Source organism: Cyanistes caeruleus, chromosome 17 (assembly GCF_971803275.1).
Source record: "Cyanistes caeruleus chromosome 17, bCyaCae1.hap1.1, whole genome shotgun sequence".
Taxonomy (NCBI): domain Eukaryota; kingdom Metazoa; phylum Chordata; class Aves; order Passeriformes; family Paridae; genus Cyanistes; species Cyanistes caeruleus.
Genome location: NC_141717.1, coordinates 8,290,678 through 8,306,178, shown reverse-complemented (window position 1 = coordinate 8,306,178; position 15,501 = coordinate 8,290,678). Strand labels below are relative to the sequence as shown.

At 39.8% G+C, this 15,501-nt stretch overlaps 1 protein-coding gene across 3 annotated transcripts in view; it reads right to left on the bottom strand.

Moving 5' to 3' along the window:
* The window catches only part of LOC111935982 (uncharacterized), a 188,028-nt gene that overhangs the window by 71,779 nt on the left and 100,748 nt on the right, over positions 1–15,501 (bottom strand). The gene's annotated exons all lie outside the window — the stretch shown is intronic.

Genomic DNA, 15,501 nt, shown 5'->3' with positions numbered 1-15,501 from the left:
AATAAATTATTTTCCAACCATAAAACAGCCATAAAATATGCTGGAGCATTAAAAAATCCTTACTGAGGAAGAAAAGCAACTTGGAAATTTCTGGAGATACTGATTTTCTCTCCCATTTTCCAGGCTTAGAAAATTTCCACTTTCATTAAGTTTTAGTTAGGCAGTGTCAGTGGTTTAGTGCACCAAGTGTTCCATCAGTAGCACCTGAATGCTAAATAACAGAGCATGGAATTGCACTTTCCTGATGGTATTACATCATTTATGATGGGTTGGATAAGGAGCAGAGTCTGACCACACAGAGGAGAAACTAAATTCACCTAACACATCCTCTCATGAGCGGGGGGAACAAGAGGAACTATGGACAACCAAAATACATGGTTTTATTGGAAATCTGCTCATCATGATGATTCCATTAAAATGGAATACCAATAAAGATGGCAGTGATGGTCTCTAATGCAACCTGTGATAGCATATTACAGGTCTGGGTGTGAAATTTTAGCCCAAGTGTCAAATGCTGGGCAGAATATCCTGTGTTTTCACAGCTGCAGCAGTTTCTCCCATCACTTTCAGTGAATTGAAGGGTAACATTTGAAGCAGGCACTTGCTCATACTGTATCCCAGTGACTTGGAAATATCCTCCTGGGAGGGGTGATAAGTTATAGTCTTGCATTCCTGCTCTCCTCTTCTAATTAAGGTTAATTTCACCAAAATATGTTTTACGTAAATGCAAATCAAGGATTTGTTACTGAGCTGCATTTGGTATTTATAAACTTCTGAGAGGACAGGCAGTGAGGCTCGTGGTTTATTGCTGCTTTAAGCCCATTGTAATCTACAAAATATGATCAGTTATTGTGGCAGCTCTGAGTATTTAAAGCAAAATCCATTTTTCTTTGTCAAGCACTTTATGTGATATGAGATGTTAGACACACAGACTGAGTCATTTTCTCATTAGCCCAGCCAAGCATATACATCTTTCCCCATCCACTCCTGGAAGTTATGTTATGAAAAGATACATATTTTGAAGCAAACCATTTTCTCTGCATGTTAAAAACAAAACAAAGAGACTGAGAAGGGGAGAAAGGGAACAGCTGAAAGTAATCTGAATCCCAGAATACATTTGAAGGGAAGAACAATGTATACTTCTATTGGGAGATAAGCCATATTGAGCTTATCAAAAAGACAGTCCTTGGATGCCACAGTTTGCATGTGGCTTAAAGATAAAGAAACAATGCTGTTTTCTTCTGCTCTCTAATCCTTCAAATGTGCAGCTTTAAAATATCTCATAATTTGAGTATAGATTAATGATCAGAAATGAGGTACATTTATATTTTACAGCTAATTACATTCAGAGTGATTAAGAAGCCAGTGTATTCTAGAGCTTTTGGAAAATAAGTAGTGAAGTTCTAGGACTATTTCTGCAGCTCTGTTCACTGGGCTCATAGTCAGGATTAATTTCAGTTTATGGTATCCAACACAGCTTTCCTAAACTTTACCCAGAGAGTTTTGCTGCATTCTATTTATCCAAAATGGATATTGCTCTAATTTCATTAAATCATTTAATCGTCAATCAGGAATTACATTTTAAAGAATTTAAAGACAGAGAAACCAAGAGTGTCTTAAAAGAGCAAAAGACTGAAATTCCAAGTACCAGATTTCCAACCTCTCCAGTGCCTGAGTAACTTAAGCACACAACTCATCCCATCAGAGCCGCAAGACAGGTGCGTGCTTGGCTAGGAGCACATGCTTTTAGACAAACTGATTTATGTGAACAGAGCTCACTCCTCTGGCCACAGCCTGGGATGAGACTGAGGTAAGAACTTTTCCATGGCGTCAGTGGATGGCCAGGTTTTCACTCTGGAGACAGAGCGCAGCCTCGCGCTTCTCCCCTCAGTGACACGCACAGCTGGGTCCTGCACAGGCACAGCTCTAGCCAGGGAAACAGATGTGCCAGCCCCAGCCCTCCTTTCCAAACTGAGCCAGGACAGCCTCCCTGGCTCTTGGCCAAACTGGAGCCACACCAGCACCCTGCAAACCGCTGCAGGCAGCTGGGGTGGTCTGTAAACCCCCCTGCACCGCAACATTTAGTCTTTGTTGTTCCACAAGACACATCCCCATGCAAAAATAATGCAATATTCCATTCAGATGTACTTCAAATCGTGTTTTAGGGGAACAATAGCTTGTTATTTTTGAACACACCAGAAGCAATAGAGATTTCAAAGCACAAAGTGTGTAAGCAACGAATACTAATGCCTGCTTGAGCTGCTCGGTAATATTTTATCTGGAGATCTGCCAAATTCTTTGTCTGAAATTCAGCTGAAGTTTGATGATCACAAGTAGAATGGCTATTTTTGTATCTGACATGCATATTATCAGGAATGAAAAGACAAATTGTCAAGTGAATGGCAGTGTTGTTACAAAGGTGGTATTTAAACAATTGGAGAACTTAGAAGCAAATGGAAGGCAACCAGCCAATTCCACATTGCTTCAAATGACATTTTCACAAAGCTCCATTTTCCAATTATTTCACATAACGTGCTCTTCTCTATGGGTTTGGATCTTCAGTGCAAGGCTGCAACATAAACTCCATAGAGTGCTGGGAAAAGAGACTTCTTAGGCTATTTTGAAAAACACTTTTTTTAAAGTAACTAAAGCCAGAAGGACAATTTTCATGCATAAACAGTGTTTTCTGGCTCTTTATCACTGCTGTCAGTCAAACATTAGCTGTGCTCAGCATGGCATTTCCCCTCAACTTTATTCTGGAACTTCCATTGCATACTGGAAATGGGGCTCACCAAGAAAAGTGTTTTTAAAAGGTTTACTGCTAAGGATAAACTAATTCATGAAAATTTCATCCACACGTTAAACATCCCACAACATGACAACAATTACAATCTCACTTTCCATCCCATCTGCTTCTCCAAGTCTGGAAGTGCACATTCTCTCCCACTTTTACACGACACTGCCAATACACACAAACTCCAGTCCCTCAGGCACCCTGCTTTTCCTTTCCTGCATTACAGTTAGCTCATCTCTTTAAATGAGTTTTTTAGACACTGTCTCTAGATGCCCCATGCCCCTTGTTCCTGCACCTGTCTCCAGGTGGTAGCAAAGGATTACCTTCTCACAAAGCAGACTCATCAGGATAAACTTCCTTCTGCTGGTTCCCACAGGAAACAGAGCAATGGATCAAGAGCTCAGGGATGATGACCTCCCCAGAGTTATGAACTCTTCTAAAGCCCCTTAAATCAAAAGACTCATGTTTAATTTTACTTATTAAATAGTACCCGTGGCTATATATCTTCTGCCTACAGATGCTTGCTTTGGAGGCCACCAAATAGTGAGAAGTTTCACTTTTCATCTGTGGATGTTTTCCCCTCTTCAGCTAAAAGCTTCTGGGGGAGAGGAAAAAGGAATGATTGAATTAGCAGAAAGATAGTCAGTCTCTCTCTTTGTTCCATTATTCATAAAGACACACATTTTATTAATCAAAATAAAATGGTTTTAAGTTTTGCTTGCTAAAACAGTGCTGCCACCTCCCCCACAGTCTCCCCACCATCTATCTCTGCCAGTGGCAGATGGGCTCAGAAGAAACCTCTACAGAGCAGCCATCAAGAGCATGTGCAAAGATTTGCTCCAGAGGAACACAAAGGGAAGGAGCTCTCTTCAGAGCAGCTGTTCTAGGAGCAGCCTCACCAGGTGACTGACAACAGCCTTATGTCATCTCAGACTTACCCACCACGATTTATATTTTCCCTACAGCTAACTTTTTGGAAGAAGATATACACTGATCATGCCTTGTCTTCGTCTGCTCACGTCTCAGTCTCTATTTTTTAAAACTTAACTCGCTCATCTCTAACATGCACAGGCTCTTTCATCAGCCACAGTCTGCCTAGACATATGCTGTGTGACGTGTCCAACCTGAGCACTTTATGCAAAAATCCCAAATCCTGCTGTATTGTGGTCAGAGGTTGTTCTGGTTTGCATCTCCTTCCCTTCAGGCATCCCACACTGTATCCCACACTTTAACAGTTGGCAAACCAGATGTGAATTTGAGACACTCTCAGGCATGTTCCTGTCAGAAGCACTGTAAGCTGGAATGCTTATTCTGCCTTCAGTGACCTGAGCTGCCTCAGCGTTCCCTGGGAGACCTTTCCCTCCCACTGTGTGTGCACCATTATCTCTTGCCTGGAGCAACTGAGCTCTTGCATTTTTAGTGCTTCTTTGCTTTATGTCATGAAGACACTGGTTTAATAAGCAATATCAGACTTGTGGTCCCAGACAGGTAAACTTCTGGCAGTGTAAAAATGTAACAAATCATTACATTTACGCTATGGTAAGCTATTATGCAAGGTATTTGCAGCAAAGAAATTAAATTGACAGATACCAACATCAGTATTGAGAGCAAGAGCTTGAAAGAGGAAAAAAAAAATATAAAGAACAAGAAAATAAAATCACCCAGAGATTTAGGTTCAAATGTTCCAAAATTTGCAGACAACCAGCTGCAGCAAATGGGATGTCCTGGGTGCTCCAGCCCAGCACTGTGGCTCACCCAGTTGAAACCACTCTTACACTTTAACACAAGTGCAATATTTCCAGTGCTTCCTCATGGAGCTGTAACTGCCTTAAGATCACCCTTAAATAAGAATATTCATTTACTGAGCAGCATCACCCAGGGAAACCAAGCTGACTCCAAGCACTGCACACAGTTGCCATCCACAAACCTCAGCATTCCTTGGCTCCGTGAGCAATCCTCAACTCTCAGCACTAAAGGGACAAGTTCACTGGAAACATTTATTTATTCATCCAGCCTGATAAAAGGCCTGCAGGCCACCTCCCTTGCTCATTCACAGAGTAGCATGGTTTGCTGATTAAGTGTATTTCCATTCTCTGGGATGATGATTATGGCTGCTGGAATTGATGATAGCCTCCCAGGACATTATCTCAAAGCCTGCTTTGGCAAAGATACTTATTTAATTATCCAAGGGGCATTTAAGAAAATGTTTTTGTTATATATATGTAATGAATGAGCACTACACTGTGGCTATCTGTACATCAATCAAGTTTGATTACAGGGGTGACTGCCACATTCTCCCACAATATTTGAGAAATTAGGAAGTGAGAAGACAAATTTTCTTTAAATCCTTTTCCCATCCTTACTTAGACAGGTATCATTTTCATTATTTTGTAAATACCAAGTCTCCTCTCCTCTCCTCTGTGGTCTCATCCTGTCTAATTATTACTGTCAGAAGACCCATTTTAGACCCTATACCTAAACATTTCAGCAGAGAACCTAGGAAAAAAATAAATTGCAAAGCACCAGGGTTATTTTTCTGCATGAGACTGCAGATGACCATAAAATAATCATTCTAAGTAGACAGAAGTAAAAATATCTAAAGACCTGATTGTATATTTAAAATAATAATTTATTGTGGTGCCATAGACATATAGACATAAGGTATATTACGTAGGGTTAGTTCAGAAGTATATTTAAAGTGTCTATTTTAAAAGTACATCTCATTTCTCAAAGAGAACGCACCACAGGCCTCCCTTGCTTGAATACAATGAAATTTATGAATGTGGATGAGGATTCTCAGCAGGTAAGGCTTTACAACAGGATCAGGTTTTTACCTTCAAAAAATGAGCAATTCTTTTCTCCACTGTCAGTCCCATGTTGCATGGGAGTTGTGCTGAATACTCATCTCATCAGTCAATGCTTTGATTTACCCTTGTACATATATTGAAGACAGAGCCCCTCAAAATGTAATCACTGGAATATCATGATATAAATGATAATTTAAGAGGTTCAAGCCTTCCCTTTACTATCCTTTATTATAAAAGATGTTTGTCCTTGTCAAAGGCATTTAGCAGGGTGTGAAAAGTAACTATAACATATAACACTGCACATTAACAACACGTCACTACAACTTCAATTCTTAAGCTGAAGTTTTTGCAGTTTCATGCCCATTTCAAAACCAAAAGCCAAACCCAGCCTTTTAGCCATTTTCCAGCACTGACTTGCTCTGAAGGTGCTAAGTCACTGGGGAAAAATATTATTAGATTGCAGTAACTTTCTACCACTTCTACTTGGACTGTACTTCACTGTACTTAGTCCCAGCTTTCTCCTACTGCTTACAGACTGGCCTCAATTCTATTTATTTATATACCTACAGATATAGAAACCCACATACCTAAATACCTATCCATGTATCAAAAACATAGCTTATTATTCCTGATTTTAATTATTTAGTTGAAATTCTTAAGGAGGCTTTAAAGGAATTATTTTTCTGCAGAACAGAAATACTGAAGGAATCCTGATCCTGCAGACACAGAAAACTGCATTTGAATGCTCGACATATTCAGTAAGGTTTGACTGACTCACACAAGGACGTGGCTGCAGAATAAATGTTTTTATTAATTATTTATTAATCTTCAGTGTTTCACTGCCATACTGAGTTAGCATAACTTTCTGAATAAATTATTCAGCTTTTCACAGTTCAACCCAAGCACAGCACAGCTCAGAAGCGATGACAAACCTGTGACATATAGCACATACCCACTAAACCCCTTCTCTCTTGGAGCTCTTGATATTTTTATCACATCTCTACCCAGGGATGCACTCCTTACCATCAGGCAGTGTAAATCAGAGGGATTCAGACAGAAATACTACAGAAATTCAGCGGCTGTCCCAGCTGTTGGCACAATAACAAACTGCTGGAGGGAGGAGGAGGTCACAGCATGGGGGTGCTCCTGCAGGCTGGCCCAGGCTGCAGCCTTGCCCTGGGGTCCCACAGGGATGGGGCAGAGCTCTCCTTCCCCACCTGCTGCAGGGAAGTGTTCCCTCATGAACCACTGCCTGCTGACCTGAGGCTATGGTGTTTGTGCTGTTTGCCAAATTCATCTTTTCCACACTTCATGCTGCGGCTCTGAAGAATCCTGCACGTGTATAAAAGGCCAGTTTAAAATCTTGCCAAGTTGATGGCTTAGGTGGTGTTGTACAGCTGTGAACTCCAGAAGCTCACTGTGCATTATGGTGCCTAAAAATGACAGAGGGAGCCATAAAATGTCAATGCCCAAGGAAAAAAAAAATGCCCATATTGCAAACTAGAAGAGAAGGTTTTTGAGCATTTCCTTCTGCAGTTACCTTCACTAGAGCAACCTCTCCTGCCAGAGCAAGGGGAGAGCAAACTGTGCCCCACTGGTTCCTGCAGCTCTGCAGATGCTGAGCGTGGCCAGCAGCCTCCCAGAGCAGCTGAGCACTGGGTGGGAGCCAGGGCAGGAACTGCAGTGCACCCTGTGCTGCTGAGTAAGGCACCTTCATCTACCTCCTGCAAAATCAACCAACCCCTAATTCACATTGGCAGAGGGAGGATTTGCTTCATCATACAAATTGCTCCCCACAGAGGGATAAGAGTGTCCTGATTGAAGGAGTCCAGAGCTCTGAGATCCTCAAGCATGTGTCTGCAGCCTGGGATTCCTGGTGTGCCCAAGGAATCACAGGCCTTGGGCACTTTACTCTGTTCAGCTCCTTTTCTGTGCCTCTGGCTACATGATGCAACAGAAAACACAACCACCCAAACCAACCTCCAGCCAGTCTCTACTGGCAAAGCAGAAAACCCAGATAAAGGGAGCAAGAGGCAACAAAAACGAAATTAAAAAAAAAAACAAAAAACACAACAACCTAATGGATTATAAATTATAGAAAGAACATTCTTTGCTATGTAATTAATGGAAATTTACTATTTTTAAGCTTCCTGAGGGAAATTTTCCATGTCAAATCAATTTGTAGGTAGGACCCAAGAGGCAGAAAATCACAACTGCTTCAGTATGCTTCTTCATTACACTGTTGTTGGAGGTTTAATTTTCAGTCACGTTCTTTGGTGACTTTGATCTTTGATGACAGTGTTAACTCTATTTGCTTCTCAGTACTGCATTGATTTTAAAAAGCCTTTTGAGATACCCTCACTAATTATTTCAGTGGAAGTTTAATTAAATCTTGTCACACAGGAATAAGCTGCTTCTTGGAATAGCTGCTAAACATTATACAGCATGTAATTGGAGAAAAAAGAGGATGGATAATTATAGTTGGACAGACAAGCACATGAAGAAAGAGCAGAAAGCTATTTCTAAATAAGAATTTAAGTGCAAGTGTCTGTGAACCTCCTCAGCCTCCTTTGTGCACAGAAGCAGCAGACTTCTTGCACTTGTTCTGTTTTCCATCTAGATATTTCTATATCAACACTTCCCAGATCTCATCCTAATTTCTGCAGAGGCAACTTAGTAATACACAAATTTCCCAGGATTCCTATTGGAAAGGAACTATTAACATTTAGTCAAGAATACTTTAGGAGTGAATAACTTCTTTTTGACAACTGTTCTGCTCATGTTCATTTAACAATGCAACAAAAGTTGCAATGATTTCTTTTTCATTAAATTCTTGTGCCCACAATTCCTCCTTGTTGATTTGTAATTGTCTTTTATTTTCCATATGGAGTCCCATAAATTCATAAATAAAGGATATTATATTGTAGCAGATAATTTATTCCTCAGCCAGGTATACATGCACAAAAGTGGGGCCTGTTATTTCTTTTTGCAAAAGATTTCACTATCTTTCTATTTCCTTCTGATTCTTTCATTCCTTAGAGCAATGAACAAGTCTTTTACTACAGGTATTTTGCCCAGCTCTAATGTTGAATGTCACATGTGTGTATTTCATACTGAGCCAAAAGCTAGTTAGTATGTTCTACTTGGAAATCTCAGCAAAAAAAGAAATAAATCAATATGCCTAAGGTTAAGCACATACATTTTGCAAGTCAATATATTTTCATATATTATATTTATAAGTGATATAAATACGGCATTCATACATAAATACCATACTTTTATGTTGATGCCAATATTTTTTTGGGGGTAAACTAAAGATAACCTGATTTTGAATGAGCTTTAAGAGCAGAGAAACCTGTTTGGAAGCTGTATCAACCAGAACAAAATAGGAAAATGTAAAATTAAAGCTTAATGGTAAATTAAATGAAACAGCAAAATGTATTCAATTCCTAATCTGAATTTTAATACATGAACTGCATAAGACTGCAGGATCAGACTTAAAGTTCCCGAGAGATTGAATAAAAGCCTCAAGAGGTTTGTATGATAAACAAAAGTGGTCAAATTGGACTCAACAGAAGGAAAGCAACACCATCTGTTTTGAGGAGGAGGGTAACAGCAGTGGCAGCAACCAACAAAGAGCTGAACAGGAAAGCCAGACCTCATTCTGTGTTCTAAGAAACCCCTTAAGGGAAATTAAGGACTTGAACAAGGCATTACTTTTAATCTCATTAATTCATCTACAATATGACTGAAACATTCAAGAACAGGAATTTGCTTTCCAGCCCTTGAACAAATGAGTGTGGCCATCTGGAGAGATTGCTCTTCATCCAAATGGGCTGGAAAGCCTCTGAGAATAAACACTCCTGCTTGGAAATTAAGCATAAAATCTCTGTCATTGGTGCTTCTTTGACACCTTTCTCAGGTCTAGCACCACTGGCCAGAAGTTTATTTCTTGTTTAAAGACAGAAAAAAAAATGTAACTCATGTTACTTCTGAAGAATTCCAATAAATATTGTAAGACATGTATCCCCTGTACAAAGATGTGGGGGCTCTCTAGATCCCCCTCCAGCAAGGGTTTAATTATCAAGTTCCACAGAACTCCAGCATTCTCTTCCTCATTATGCTACACAATAGTTTTTCCCTCTGTACATTAACTTTATTTTACTCCTGTTAATTATTATCTTGTGTTCTTACTGTAGGCCACTCACCTCCAAAATACATCTAACAAGTCCTTTCAAATTTGTCACCTCTAAACCAATATCCAAACTTTTCTGTCACATTCATCCGACCCCAGCGAGCTTCCAGCAGGATGTCTGCAATGGCTAACCTCAGTAACAAACCCTTCAGAGAAGCTGACCTCGTGTCTGATCACTCCCAGGGGATTTTCACATCATAATAACAGAATCCTGCTGGATTATTTCAAAGTTTCAGAGCACTGATGTCTCCTATGACAGGCTGACTTTGCCCACAGGTTGTTTCCAAGCAGCTGCAGCAGTGAGTGCTGATCCTGCAGAAGCTCCAGCACCTCCTCGAGGCCAAGTGCCCCTGGCCAGCACTGCAGGACAGGGGTGCTGGAGTGCAGCTATTCTGGAGTTCTGGATGTCAGGGGGTGACACCTGGATCATGTGCCCTGCTGTCACCAGGGATCAGTAGGCACACTGGAGTCACTGATTAGGTCAGCAGCTCCAGGCTGGGGAATCTGTATCATCCTTTATTCTCTGTGGTTTTGGACCTTCCCACAGATTAATCTCTTCAGAGTGGGGCTGAAACATCCTCCAAACACATGCTGTAGCTGTAGTCACAAGTGTTCTCCTGAATTGTTTTTTAACTAGTTCCCTTTCCTTTCCAGGAACAGCCTGGCTGATCCCAACAGATCAGAGTGTCTGTGAGGAATGGCTGGATCAGGGGGGCTGTAAAACATCCCTCTCCTAAGATGAAATCTCTCACACCCACAGTGCAGCCTCAGGAAAGCTGAGTTTATTGTGTCTTTTCTTTGTTTTATTTATTGTGTCTTTGCCTGATCCCCATTTTACAGAAAGTGCCACCATGTTCTATTTACACACCCAGCTCCTGAGGGTAGGAGTCCCACACTCTGGTCCTGGGGTAACAGCAACATTTCCAGTTGTGGGTACTGGAGTTCAAATATGTAAGTAACTCTCCAGGGGAAATAGTTAAAATAACTGTATAGAAGGACAGAAAAGAGAAAATTGGTTTTTATTCTGTTAGCCATGTTCAACCAAAATAACTTTGGGTATTACCTGGTTTAAAAAAATGAAAGCATAACATTTCAATATTTGCAGACAGTATGATCCTCAAATAGTGTCTCTCTTGTTGCATAAAGCTTAGCAAAATGACAGAACCAGCCTGTTCTGACTATGAAGTACAGTATAATTTGTTTCTAACCTCTCTGAGACTGGCATCCCTTAACAAAATAAAACAAAAATTAAACAAAAAAAACCCACATACAAGAAAACCCAAACAAAAAAAAAATCACACAAAAAAACCCCACAAAAACCACCAAACCAGAAAAGTAATGGGAAGACAAAAATACCCCGCAATAAACAGTTCAACCAAATCATATATGAAAGGGAAGAAAATTGTGCGGACCTCTGCTATGGAGACTGATTATCAGCAAATGTATAAGCACTTAGAAAATTCCTTCATCTTGATCTGAGTAGGAAACAATGCAGACCTCTGTAGAAATAATGCCAGAAGGGATTTTCCTGCAAGGTTCTGTGGGAGCAGCAGGCAGTGACCCTTCACAAACTATTTGTTTGACTTCACACGTAGTGAAAAACAACAGTCCCTGCAAGTTAATTTCTGATTTCTCTGCTAAACTGTTCGAGACCTCCAGAAGGACACTCAGCAATTTGTTCTGCTGAGCAGTAAACAACCCCTGCACACAGCAGGAACATGTGCAAAGCAAACTCCACCTGCATGTTCCTCTCCAAATTGCCAGAGGCTGTTAGAACAACTGCATCTCATTTTTTAAAAAGAAAAAAAAAAACCCACAGGAAAATTGCATCATTTTCCAGAACAAGTTGTTAAAGCTCCACATAAAGAGGAAGTACCATCTGATGTACTGTCAATAACTAAAATTAAACTCGCATTTAACACGGCAATAACAAAGCAGGCAGCCAAGCTTCAGTTTGTTCTTTGCAAACATTTTTAAGTTAGAAGCTAAAGCAGGTATTCCAGCCCCTGCTCCTGGCTAGGTTATCCTTACAAGTTCTGATTTGTCACTCATGTATCCCACCAAGAGCAGCCACAGTCATGTCTGAAAATGTTTTATCCAGTGTCTGGGGAAGGAGTAAGGAAAATGCATAAATGTTCATATTGAGGAGTTCTATGATATTGTAGAATTAAAAGACCAATTGATAGATTTCACATAGATCAGTTGTTCACAGAATTGCCCAAAGCTCCTTTGGAGGAGTGGGGAATAACTGTCTCTGCCATTAAGTAAATTATTTCCTGATGGTAAAGGTAAGGTTTTGCAGGAGATGGCAAAGGAGTCTGGAATAACCTCTGCAATCTGTGAGAGTGTGAGATTATGATATGGAAAACAAGAGTCGTGATAGATCAGTCACCTACACCCAGGGTAGAGTTTCTTTTTTTCTGTTAAATAACACTAGAAACACACTCACAGAAATGCAGAGACTAGCAAGTACTTTTTAAAGTGTTTTTCAATCGTTCGTTTTGTTTCTTAAAGACATCTAAGGGGATTTTCAGTCTACTATCTCCCTTTCAAAGGAATTCTTTAGGCAAAAATCTGCTAATTATTGTATGGTCACAAATGATATAATACTAACAAGGGAAAATGTAGCTAAGGGAAGTATTTGTTATCCATATGATTGTTTTTGATTTGTAAACCATTTGTATATGGTTTACAAAAGAGATGAGAGACCCCTACCTCTGTTATCTGTCAATTTTAATGAATTTCACAGAACCTTGCAAAGACAGGTCTTTATGACTAATGAGAAAATGAAATTATAGAATTATCTAGGTTGAAAAGGACTTTTAAGATCATTGAGTCCAACTGTTAACCTAATTTTTAAAGTTTTGCAGGCCAGTTGTTGGCCTGTAGCAATAGCAGAGATAATGATGGTAAAGATAAAGAATTCCATCTAAAACAACTAAATTGTTGTTCTTAGAAGCATAGAACGATTTAGTTTGGAAAAGAGCTCTAAGATGCTCAAATCAACCATTAGCTGCCACATCCACCACTAACCCCTGTGCCCCTAGATGCCTGCAGGGATGGTGACCCACCAGTGCCCTGGGCAGCCTGTTCCAGTCCTTGGCAATTCTTTGGGCAAGAAATGTTCCCTAACACCCGCTCCAATTTTCACACATCTCCCCCACCCCACTCCAGCACAGCTTAAGGCCCTGTTCTCTCATCCTGCTGCTTGTTCCCTGGGAGCAAATCCTGAGCCCACCTTGCTCCAGCCTCCTGGCACGGAGTTGGAGACTTCATCCTTTCCTCCAGGACAAGCACCCCCAGCTCCCTCAGCCGCTGCTCATCAGATTTCTGCTTCCAATTAAAATTATTTTATTATCAATCTTTCTACACATTTGTGTCTACCACAACTAAAGCACAACATGGTACCATTCAGGAAAAAGCAAAGCCCACAAGTCTTTGTAACTGAGATGTTCTGTGGGAAACCAAAGATGTTTTGAAAGAAAAATATCTGAGGAAGAGTCTCTGCTAGAATTCTTCTCAGGACCATTCCCCTCCCAGGACAGTAGCTCAGTTTCATCTAGACTCATCTGTGATTAATGAATCAGAAATGCCTGGAATTTATAGATTTACTGCTCATTTACCACAGTAGAGTGGTGTTTTGGTCTTTGTTTTTTCCAGAAATTATTTAGCCATAACTTCCACATTAACTGAAATATTAATTTTATATGAAAAAATTATAGCAGCACCTCACAATAAATTTCTTAGGAGAGCCAGACAGCTATTTGCCCAAGTAAAATTAAGAAAGAATACACACCTATTTTATAGAAGCAGAAGACATTAAAGAACATGGTTTATAGCCATATTCATTGTGTCTCAGTGTTAACCTCGGGGTGTGTTGAACTGAGGGACACTTTATGTGAAATCAATGCCTGTTGTGTACACAAGGCTTTTTCAAATATTAGTGTACAGATTGACACGTGTTTTAATGGAAATGTCATTTACTGCATGCAGCCAGCCCTAATACTATTGAAAGATGTGATTATATTTGCACTAATGGTGTTATGGTGCTGCAGCTTCAGGCTTGTAATCTCAGAGCTGTAATGTCTCGAGAGCAAGAGCCTCGCACAGATGGAATTACCAGGGACTGATACTCAGTTAATACTCCTCTAGGAATTTGGAATGAGAGCCCTGGCACCTCTGTGGTGCTGCAGCCGCTGGAGTGTAAATCCTCTGCTCACAGAGGCACTGCAGGAACACCAATACTTTGCAGAAATAACCAGTTGTTATATTTGTTACTATTTACCTATATTCATAAATTGTGGGCCACACCTAAAGCCACTAAAGAGAGCCTGTCTGCTAACACTGCAGCGAAAAGTTGTTGCTAGCAGACTAAATGCCAACACCAAAAGCGTTAAAAACCTGTTTAAACCCATCCTGGTCTCAGCTCCACAACCTGCTGCCCTCACCAATGAAAACAAGAACTGGGTGCTTAATGGCCTTCAGGAAGGATTTAGTAATCTGTAGGATAAACTAATTAAATCCAGATAAGTACTGAAGAACAATCTTAAGTCAGAAAAAGAGTTGAATGAGGTTAAGCAGGAATTCAAAGGTCAATACTCAGGCTTACAGATCCAGATGCTCAATCGGGACATTAATTAATGCAACTTTTTTTTACACAGCTGTAGAAAAAAATACTTTTATATTTATCAAGAGACAGAGGCTGGTTCTGGGTGGTGCTGAGTATTCTCAGATGCCCTGAAAAGGATGGTGTTAAAAAGACATCTGTGATATACTGAGGAAAAGTTATATTGCAAACCTTGAATTTCCCACAATACTCTTTATAATGTGTACAAACCTCCACATGTTTTGTGTTAAATAACACAGAGAATCAGTGCAGAACACAAAGCTGTCCTTGTGCTGCTATTTCTCTGTCTCATTTGCTTATTTGGGGCACGCTTAGTCATAATTAAACAATATTGAAGAGATGTTTAAACAATTTCTGTATGGATTTGCCCATAGGGCTCGCAGCAAACTATCTCTTCCTATTCAAACAAGCACAACAATTCAGGAGTTTTCACCAGACTCACACATTTTAACTGTCTTTTAATGACAGAATAATGAATATTTTATGGCTGCACCTTCTGCTTTAAATGAGATATTTTTATTGATGTTTGGATTGTCCTGGAATGGCTCCATTTCAAAGCTGGCAGGATTATAATGAGGTATTTTTCTAAATATTTGGTACTTTTTCTGATCTTTCTGATAGGTACAATTTTCTCATAGCCAAATATGCCAATCATTAAAATGACTCAGTGTAAAGCAAATAGATCTATTTGATCAAAAATGCAGCGTAACAGATTATGAATCTTAAAAATTGTTTTTCAAATGCATATTCACATCTATGAACGTACTTTTAAAATACACATTACAACAGAACCAGCAAACTTATATTTTGAATAACTTGTCCAGTTTTTGTTAGTTTTATGCCACAGAAAAAAACAAGAGAATTTTATCATGTCAATGTACAGAAAAGATTCTGCATTAAAGAACAGCAGCGCTGCCCACCTGGAAAGAAATGTACAGCCTCTATAAATCTCTTTAATTTGGGAACTGGGTGAGTTCTAGACACTGTTTTTTTACTCTTAAGAATACCATGTTCTAACAATTTTGCAAGAACACACAGCCATATGTGTGTCAGAATTACCAAAAAGTAGATTGCCAAG